The following is a 10,172-nucleotide window of genomic DNA, read 5'->3' on the forward strand; positions in this document are numbered from 1 at the left end:
GCTGATAGGCTGACAGATTGTACCTCCCCACTGTAAATGCGGGAAAGAGAAAAAAAAATGGAGATCTTCATTATTCCTGCAGAGATCCATCCCCTGCCCCTCCCCCCACCCCGCTGTACACTCAAACTGCGTATTAACATTAATTTTCATCATTACTGAGAAAAAATCCAGTTATGATTTTGGTGCACGAACAGTTATCGAACATAACCTCGAACAGCCGAATTTTTCTCAAATCGTTCGTGTTCGCCGAACGGCTCGAACACCGCCCAAAACAGCTCGAATTTGAGATTGGCGAACAGTTCGAGTAGAACAACGCTCATCTCTATTCACTATATTATTTCCCATCTTCTCTTCTCTATATTATTTCCCATCTTCACTTTTCTATATTATTTCCCATCTTCTTTATATTATTTCCCATCTTCTCTTCTCTATATTATTTCCCATCTTCGCTTCTGTATATTATTTCCCATCTTCTCTTCTCTATATTATTTCCCATCTTCACTTCTCTATATTATTTTCCATCTTCACTTCTCTATATTATTTTTCATCTTCTCTTCTATATATTATTTCCCATCTTCACTTCTCAATTTTATTTCCCATCTTTATTTCTCTATATTATTTCCCATCTTTATTTCTCAATTTTATTTCCCATCTTCACTTCTCTATATTATTTACCATCTTCACTTCTCTATATTATTTCCCATCTTCTGTTCTGTATATTGTTTCCCATCTTAACTTCTCTATATTATTTTCCATCCTCACTTCTGTATATTGTTTCCCATCTTAAGTTCTCTATATTATTTCCCATCTTCACTTCTCTATATTATTTCCCATGTTCACTTCTGTATATTATTTCCCATCTTCACTTCTGTATATTATTTCCCATCTTCACTTCTCTATATTATTTCCCATCTTCTCTTCTTTATATTGCTTCCCATCTTCACTTCTCTATATTATTTCCCATCTTCACTTCTGTATATTATTTCCCATCTTCACTTCCCTTTATTATTTCCTATCTTCTCTTCGTTATATTATTTCCCATCTTCACTTCTGTATATTATTTCCCATCTTGTCTTCTATATATTATTTCTCATCTTCACTTCTCTATATTATTTCCCTTCTTCACTTCTCTATATTATTTCCCATCTTCACTTCTCTATATTATTTCCCATCTTCTGTATATTATTTCCCATCTTCACTTCTGTATATTATTTCCCATCTTTTCCTCTATATCCTATTTCCCATCTTCACTTCTGTATATTATGTCCCATCTTCACTTCTGTATATTATGTCCCATCTTCACTTCTGTATATTATTTTCCATCTTGTCTTCTCTATATTATTTCCCATCTTCTCTTCTCTATATTATTTCCCATCTTCTGTATATTATTTCCCATCTTCACTTCTGTATATTATTTCCCATCTTTTCTTCTATATACTATTTCCCATCTTCACTTCTGTATATTATGTCCCATCTTCACTTCTGTATATTATGTCCCATCTTCACTTCTGTATATTATTTCCCATCTTGTCTTCTCTATATTATTTCCCATCTTCTCTTCTCTATATTATTTCCCATCTTCTCTTCTCTATATTATTTTCCATCTTCTCTTCTCTATATTATTTCCCACCTTCACTTCTCTATAATTTCCCATCTTCACTTCTCTATATTAGTTCCCATCTTCTCTTCTCTATATTATTTCCCATCTTCACTTCTCTATATTATTTCCCATCTTCACTTCTCTATATTATTTCCCATCTTCACTTCTCTATATTATTTCCAATCTTCTGTATATTATTTCCCATCTTCTCTTTTGTATATTATTTCCCATCTTGTCTTCTGTATACTATTTCCCATCTTCACTTCTGTATATTATGTCCCATCTTCACTTCTGTATATTATGTCCCATCTTCACTTCTGTATATTATTTCCCATCTTGTCTTCTCTATATTATTTCCCATCTTCTCTTCTCTATATTATTTCCCATCTTCTCTTCGCTATATTATTTCCCATCTTGTCTTCTCTATATTATTTCCCATCTTCTCTATATTATTTCCCATCTTCTCTTCTCTATATTATTTCCCATCTTCACTTCTCTATATTATTTCCCATCTTCACTTCTCTATATTATTTCCCATCTTCTGTATATTATTTCCCATCTTCTCTTCTCTATATTATTTCCCATCTTCTCTATATTATTTCCCATCTTTTCTTCTCTATATTATTTCCCATCTTCACTTCTCTATATTATTTCCCATCTTCACTTCTCTATATTATTTCACATCTTCACTTCTCTATATTATTTCCCATCTTCTCTTCTCTATATTATTTCCCATCTTCTCTATATTATTTCCCATCTTCTCTATATTATTTCCCATCTTTTCTTCTCTATATTATTTCCCATCTTCACTTCTCTATATTATTTCCCATCTTCACTTCTCTAAATTATTTCCCATCTTCACTTCTCTATATTATTTCCCATCTTCACTTCTCTATATTATTTCCCATCTTCTCTTCTCTATATTATTTCCCATCTTCTCTTCTCTATATTATTTCCCATCTTCACTTCTCTATATTATTTCCCATCTTCACTTCTCTATATTATTTCCCATCTTCACTTCTCTATATTATTTCCCATCTTCACTTCTCTAAATTATTGCTCATCTTCTCTTCTCTATATTATTTCCCAACTTCACTTCTCTATATTATTTCCCATCTTCACTTCTCTATATTATTTCCCATCTTCTCTTCTCTATATTATTTCCCATCTTCGCTTCTCTATATTATTTCCCATCTTTGCTTCTATATATTATTTCCCATCTTCTCTTCTATATATTATTTCCAATCTTCACTTCTCTATATTATTTCCCATCTTGTCTTCTCTATATTATTTCCCATCTTCTCTTCTCTATATTATTTCCCATCTTCTCTTCTCTATATTATTTCCCATCTTCACTTCTCTATATTATTTCCCATCTTCACTTCTCTATATTATTTCCCATCTTCTGTATATTATTTCCCATCTTCTCTTCTCTATATTATTTCCCATCTTCTCTATATTATTTCCCATCTTTTCTTCTCTATATTATTTCCCATCTTCACTTCTCTATATTATTTCCCATCTTCACTTCTCTATATTATTTCCCATCTTCACTTCTCTATATTATTTCCCATCTTCTCTCCTCTATATTATTTCCCATCTTCTCTATATTATTTCCCATCTTTTCTTCTCTATATTATTTCCCATTTTCACTTCTCTATATTATTTCCCATCTTCACTTCTCTATATTATTTCCCATCTTCACTTCTCTATATTATTTCCCATCTTCACTTCTCTATATTATTTCCCATCTTCTCTTCTCTATATTATTTCCCATCTTCACTTCTCTATATTATTTCCCATCTTCACTTCTCTATATTATTTCCCATCTTCACTTCTCTATATTATTTCTCATCTTCACTTCTCTAAATTATTGCTCATCTTCTCTTCTCTATATTATTTCCTATCTTTGCTACTCTATATTATTTCCCATCTTCACTTCTCTATATTATTTCCCATCTTCTCTTCTCTATATTATTTCCCATCTTCACTTCTCTATATTATTTCCCATCTTCTCTTCTCTATATTATTTCTCATCTTCACTTCTCTATATTATTTCCTATCTTCGCTTCTCTATATTATTTCCCATCTTCGCTTCTATATATTATTTCCCATCTTCTCTTCGCTATATTATTTCCAATCTTCACTTCTCTATATTATTTCCCATCTTCTCTTCTCTATATTATTTCCCATCTTCTCTTCTCTATATTATTTCCCATCTTCACTTTTGTATATTATTTCCCATCTTCACTTTTGTATATTATTTCCCATCTTCACTTTTGTATATTATTTCCCTTCTTTTCTTCTCTATATTATTTCCCATCTTCACTTTTGTATATTATTTCCCATCTTCTCTTCTCTATATTATTTCCCATCTTCTCTTCTCTATATTATTTCCCATCTTCTCTTCTCTATATTTTTTCCAATCTTCTCTTCTCTCTATTATTTCCCATCTTCTCTTCTCTCTATTATTTCCCATCTTCTCTTCTCTATATTATTTCCCATCTTCACTTCTCTATATTATTTCTCATCTTCTCTTCTCTATATTATTTCCCATCTAGTGTTGAGCCACCCCCGTAGTGTTCGAGTTCGGTTCGGTTCGGTTCGTCGAACACCTGTATGTTCGCATAACTGTTCGTCGAACATCTTCGAACACCGTTAAAACCAATGGCAGGCAAACAAAACCACATAGAAACACATAGAAAACACCTTCAAAGGTGTCCAAAAGCTGACAAACTGCTCAGAAGACACAACTATCACATGGAAAAGTGACAAGTACATATAGTCATGTGAAAAGATAAGAGGTGGAGGAGTAAAAGGAGGGAGAGACACAGATATAGGCATGTCATGCCCTTCTAAAAACAAAAAAGTGCAAAGCCGACACGGCCAGTCCGTTCCTGCCCGTGCGACCTCCGTGTTGCCGGGTTTGTGCCAGAGCCGCGGTTGACCCTGACGGCCAGCCCCCCTCTCCCAATACTGGTGCCTGTCCGCTGGTGGGTCGAGCAAGCCCCCCTGCGGTGGAGGCAAGTCTAATCTTTTTAATTTAAATTGTCTCTCTAATTTGAATGAGTATACTTTAAATCCTTTTACAAGGAGCTATTGAAGGGCAAGTATCATGCCAGCAGCCACGTAATTCTAGCTCCAGTAGCGTCCACTAAAGCTGCTGCAGTTAAAAAGCTTTTATAAGGATCGAGCTTGGTGGTCCACCGCAAGGCGTCCTGCCGCCAGTCCCCGCCCCTGTGCCTTGGGGTGCCTCCCCGATGCTCTTCACTGAGTGTCCCGGGGGCCCGAACCATTTCCTTTGAAAAAGTAAGTGTCCAAACTACAGGTGGTGTAGCTTGCTTAACAGCTGGGATAATCCGCTGACTAGCAGACACTGCTACTAGGCACAAAGTATTTCCTGGGCTAGATGCAGTTAAAAATTTGTAATTAGATACTCTCGTTGGATGCTGAGAAAGCATTCCATAGAGTCTCCTGACACTCCATATATTATTCTCTTAAAAAGCTTGGGGTAGGGGTCTAGGGGACCCTTTTATAGGCAAAATCATCGCAATACGTCACCTAGACTGAAGATAAATGGAACATTTTCATCACCTTTTATAATCACCAATGGGACAAGGCAGGGATGTCCTCTGTCCCCTCTCTTATACATCCTAGTGACGGAGCACCTGCTCTCATCAATTCGCCATAACCCCAATATTAGTTGGATTGAGGTGGGAGGCACCGAGTACAAGTGCTCTGCACTTGCTGATGATGTCCTAGTATATGTCACTCAATCACATATATCCATGCCTTCTGTTATGGCTGAAATAGATCACTTTGTTACATGGTCAAATTTTAAAATCAATGCAGCGAAATCTGAGGCCCTCGATGTCTCCCTCCCCAAATCCATACAGGATTCCATCCAGTCCAACTTTCCCTTTGCCTGGCCCTCACAGGGTATCAAATACTTAGGAATTCCTATTCATAGAGACCTCTCCCGTCTATGTTATCTTAATTTTGGGCCCTTTATTGAACAACTCCATACAGACAATGATTGGCAAGTTAGAACTGTAAGATTCACTACGTGAACCACTGGTGTTTTGTGGAAAAGCACTTGTACACTGTGTTCCAAATTATTATGCAAAAAGTGTTTAGGAGTGATAAGGTAAGAATTTTTTTGTTTGTCAGTTAAACTCATTGATGGTGATGCGTGTCAGGGCTCTTTATATCACTGTAAGCAATTGCAGACACCTGTGCTAATTAGTTTGGCAGGTGTGTCCAATGAAAGGCAAGACTACTTAAGTAGGCTGTCCCACATTATTAAGCAGCCTATATTTTCTGCCAAAATGGGAAAGCAAAAGGATGTGTCGGCTGCTGAGAAGCAACAAATTGTGGAGTGTTTAGGTCAAGGCATGACTACAATCAACATTGCCAAGACACTTTATCCTGATCATCGCACAATCAAGAAGTATGTAGGTGATTCACAGTACACACGTGTGCGTGCTGATAAGGGAAAATTGAGGACTCTTTCCTACAGGCAATTACGTCAGGTTAAAAGAGCAGCGGCAAAAAAGCCTTGTCATAGCAGCAGACAAGTTTTTGAAGCTGCTGGTGCCTCCAACGTCCCCCGAACTACAAGATGCAGGGTCCTTCAGAGGTTTGCAGCTGTGCGTAAGCCATTTTGTCGACCTCCTCTATCCACTGTACACAAGCAGAAACGGCTCCAGTGGGCCAAACAATACATGAAGACTGACTTCAAAACTGTTTTGTTCACCGATGAGTGCCGTGCAACGCTCGATGGTCCAGATGGATGGAGTGGAGGATGGCTGGTTGATGGACACCCCACGCAAACACGGCTATGGCGCCAACAAGGAGGAGATGGAGTAATGTTTTGGGCTGGAATCATGGGGAGAGAAATTGTCTGCCCCTTTAGGATCCCTGAAGGGGTAAAGATGAACTCCATAATGTATGTGGAGTTTCTCAAACAGCACTTCCTGCCATGGTTCAAGAAGAAGAACCGTGTATTCCGCAGCAAGATCATTTTCATGCATGATAATGCACCGTCTCATGCTGCACATAACACATCTGCATCTCTGGCTGATATGGGCATAAAAGTGGACAAACTTATTGTGTGACCCCCATGCTCCCCTGACCTCAACCCCATTAAGAACCTCTGGAGCATCATCAAAAGGAGTGTCTATGTTGGCGGGAGGCAGTTCACATCTAAGCAACAGCTCTGGGAGGGTATTCTGTCCTCATGCAAAACAATTGAAGCAGAAACCATCCAAAACCTGACAAATTCAATGGACGAGAGAGTTCAGAAGCTCCTTACGAACAACGGTTCCTATGTGCAAATGTAACATCACCTAGAATAAAGTTTTAAGTTGAAAACTGTTTGATTTCAGTTTCTAATAACCTGCTAATGCTTATAATTTCAAAAATGACCATTCTTTTGTTCTTTATTAAAATGAAAAGGTTGATCGAAGAGTGTGGGGGATCTAAGAGTGTGGCAACCCAGTAGTCAGGATTATTTCGAATTCCGACAATCTGAAGGTCATGTTGCAGGTAGTGCAGCAAGAAGGCACTCATGTGTCTTGCGCATCTATGAGCCCCAAAATTATTTTCCGGGCTAGATGCAGCTAAAAATTATTATTAATTTGAAAGCTGGTGGAGTTTAGTATAGATGGCCTAATAGAATCAGTACTGCAAACTGCTATAAGGCCCAAATTATTTTCCAGCCAAGATACAGATAAACATGATTAGTAATTTGAAAGCTTAAAACCTCTTGGTGAGGTGATTTTAACAAATCATCAAGCTTTTACTCTCCCCAGGATGACACAGGGGTAGAAAAGACGTTTCGGATCCATGATTTGTTCATCTTTATGAACGTGAGTCTGTCTACATTATCAGTGGAGAGCCGCGTGCGCTTATCTGTCAGCACACCACCAGCAGCGCTGAACACACGTTCAGACAGAACGCTGGCTGCGGGGCATGACAAGATCTCCAAGGCGTAAGTGGCGAGCTCCGGCCATTTATCCAGATTGGAAGCCCAAAAAGAGCAAGGGTCCAGTGACACAGTCATGGCTTCAATGTTTACTTGGAGATACTCCTGTACCATCGTCTCTAGGCGTTGACTATGTGTCAGACTTCTTGTTGCCTGTGGCATTGCAAAGGATGGGCTAAAAAAGTGATGAAATGATTTTGCAAAATTGCTGTTACCAGCAGATACTGTGTTTCTGTTACGGTTTGAGTGCTGAACACTCGATGGTCCCACGGTTGGCAAATTGGAACTGTGAGATTCACTACGTGCACCACTAGTGTTTTGTGGAAAAGCACATGTAATATTCTGCAACAGTCTCTGCTGATACTCCTGCATGCGTGCATCTCTTTCTATGGCAGGAATAATTTCTGCAAATTTACTTTTGTACCGGGGATCTAACAGTGTGGCAACCCAGTAGTCAGGATTATTTCTAATTCTCACAATTCGAGGGTCATGTTGCAGGTAGTGCAGCAAGATGGCACTCATGTGTGTTGCACATCCAGGAGCACCAAGTCCCTGTTGTATTGGTGGCAAGGTAACAATCATGCTTCCTTCCTCTGCCTTCTCCCCCCAACCTCGCACAACAGAAATGTGATCAAGGTCGCCCTCATCTGATGAGTCTTCCATCAGTTCGTCCTCCACTTCTTCCTGGGCTCCTGCGCCTTCCTCACTAGTTTGGCTGCTACCATGCGCCCTGGTAAAACCATCTCCCCCACCCTCACATGCCTGCCGCCTCGGTGCTGCCGACCGTCTGGACCTTGCAGATGTTTGCCCTTCCGCATACAACTCCTCCTCCTCTACTTCCTCCACCTCTTCTTGTGCCACCACCTAACTCCGAATTTTGTTTAACATGTGCTCCAGCATGTAAATCACCGGAATAGTCATGCTGATAATGGCATCGTCAGCACTAAACATCTTGATCGCCATTTCATAACTGTGCAGAAGGGTGCATAGGTCCCTGATCTGAGACCACTCCTCCAGCGTGATTTGCCCCACCTCTGGATCTCGTTGGCCCAGGCTATACGTCAGAACGTATTGCACCAGGGCTTGTCGGTGCTGCCACAGTCGCTGCAACATGTGCAGAGTTGAATTCCACCAGGTAGGCACATCGCATTTTAGCCGGTGAAGTGGCAAGCCCAACGACTTCTGTAGAGATGTAAGTCGCTGAGCTGCGGGATGCGAACGGCGGAAGTGAGCACACAGCGACCGTGCTCTCTGCAGAAGGCCATTTACTCCAAGATAGTGGGCTAAAAATTGCTGGACAACCAGGTTCAACACGTGAGCCATACAAGGAGCGTGTGTGACATTTCCCCGGCGAAGGGCCGCACCCAGGTTTGCAGCATTGTCGCACACGGCCTTCCCTGGTTTCAGGTCCAGTGGAGACAACCATTCATGAAACTGGTTGTCCAGAGCTGACCACAACTCCTCAGCTGTGTGACTCACATTTCCCAGACATTTCAAAGTAAAAACTGCCTGATGACGTTGAGCCCTGCTGCCAGCATAGCAAAGAGGTGTGCAGGATCCCTTCTGCGCAGTTAGAAAGCTTGTGGCATGACCAGACAGGCTTTTGGTGCAGGTGGAAGACCGAGAGGAGGTTGAGGAGGCAGAAGCAGTGGAGGAACTTTGAGATAAAGAGGATTGACGCACAACTCGTGGGGACGGCAAGACTTGGACAGCAGCCCCTTGTCCTGCTGTCACCATAGTTACACAGTGCCCAGTCAGCGACATGTAACGCCCCTGTCCATGCCTACTCGTCCAAGTGTCTGTGGTGAAATGCACCCTGTCACACACAGAGTTTCTCAAAGAAGCGGTGATGTTGTGTGCTACATGCTGGTGGAGCGCAGGCACACCTTTCTTTGAGAATTAGTGCCGACTGGGTATTTGGTACTGGGGCACTGCGACGGACATAAGGTCTCGAAAATCCTCTGTGTCCACAAGGCGGAAAGGCAGCATTTCTGTTGCCAAGAGCTTGCAGATGGTGAAATTCAACCTCTTAGCTTTCTCATGGCTAGGAGGAAAGAAATGGTCTTTTACTTGTCCACATCTGAGGGACCGAGGGCTGGCTGTTGTGCTTAGACGGGGTTGAGAAGGGTGTCCCCGGCAAACTGCCGGTCTGTGAGGAAGATGTAGGAGGACATGTTAGGTTGCCTTGATCAAAAGGTGGTGCTATCGATGTCGGACAGCGCTCAACACCAGCTGGTGTTTCCACCTCCAAAGAAAATGATGACCTGCCAATCACGCTGGCTGTTGCGGGTAAAGAGGTGGCAGGTCTGCGTCCCAAAACAGGTGTGACTGCTGTCCCCCCAGTCACAGAGGATGAAGAGGCCGCGGATGCACAATATGTGGCAGACGGTGGTTGGCCCAGCCGGCTAGGCCGCATTGTAGCACAGTGAGCTTCCCACTGCAACTTATGCTTCATATCCATGTGCCGGTTCATGCATGAAGTACTCAAACTATGTATTTTTTGGCCTCTACTTAGCTTTTGCTGACAAATGTTACAGATAACACGAGTTGGGTCATCTTTATCGATCTGAAAAAATGCCCAGGCTA

This window comes from Phyllobates terribilis, unplaced genomic scaffold, assembly GCF_046119375.1.
Source record: "Phyllobates terribilis strain yellow unplaced genomic scaffold, ASM4611937v1 Scaffold_51__1_contigs__length_9155689, whole genome shotgun sequence".
Taxonomy (NCBI): Eukaryota; Metazoa; Chordata; class Amphibia; order Anura; family Dendrobatidae; genus Phyllobates; species Phyllobates terribilis.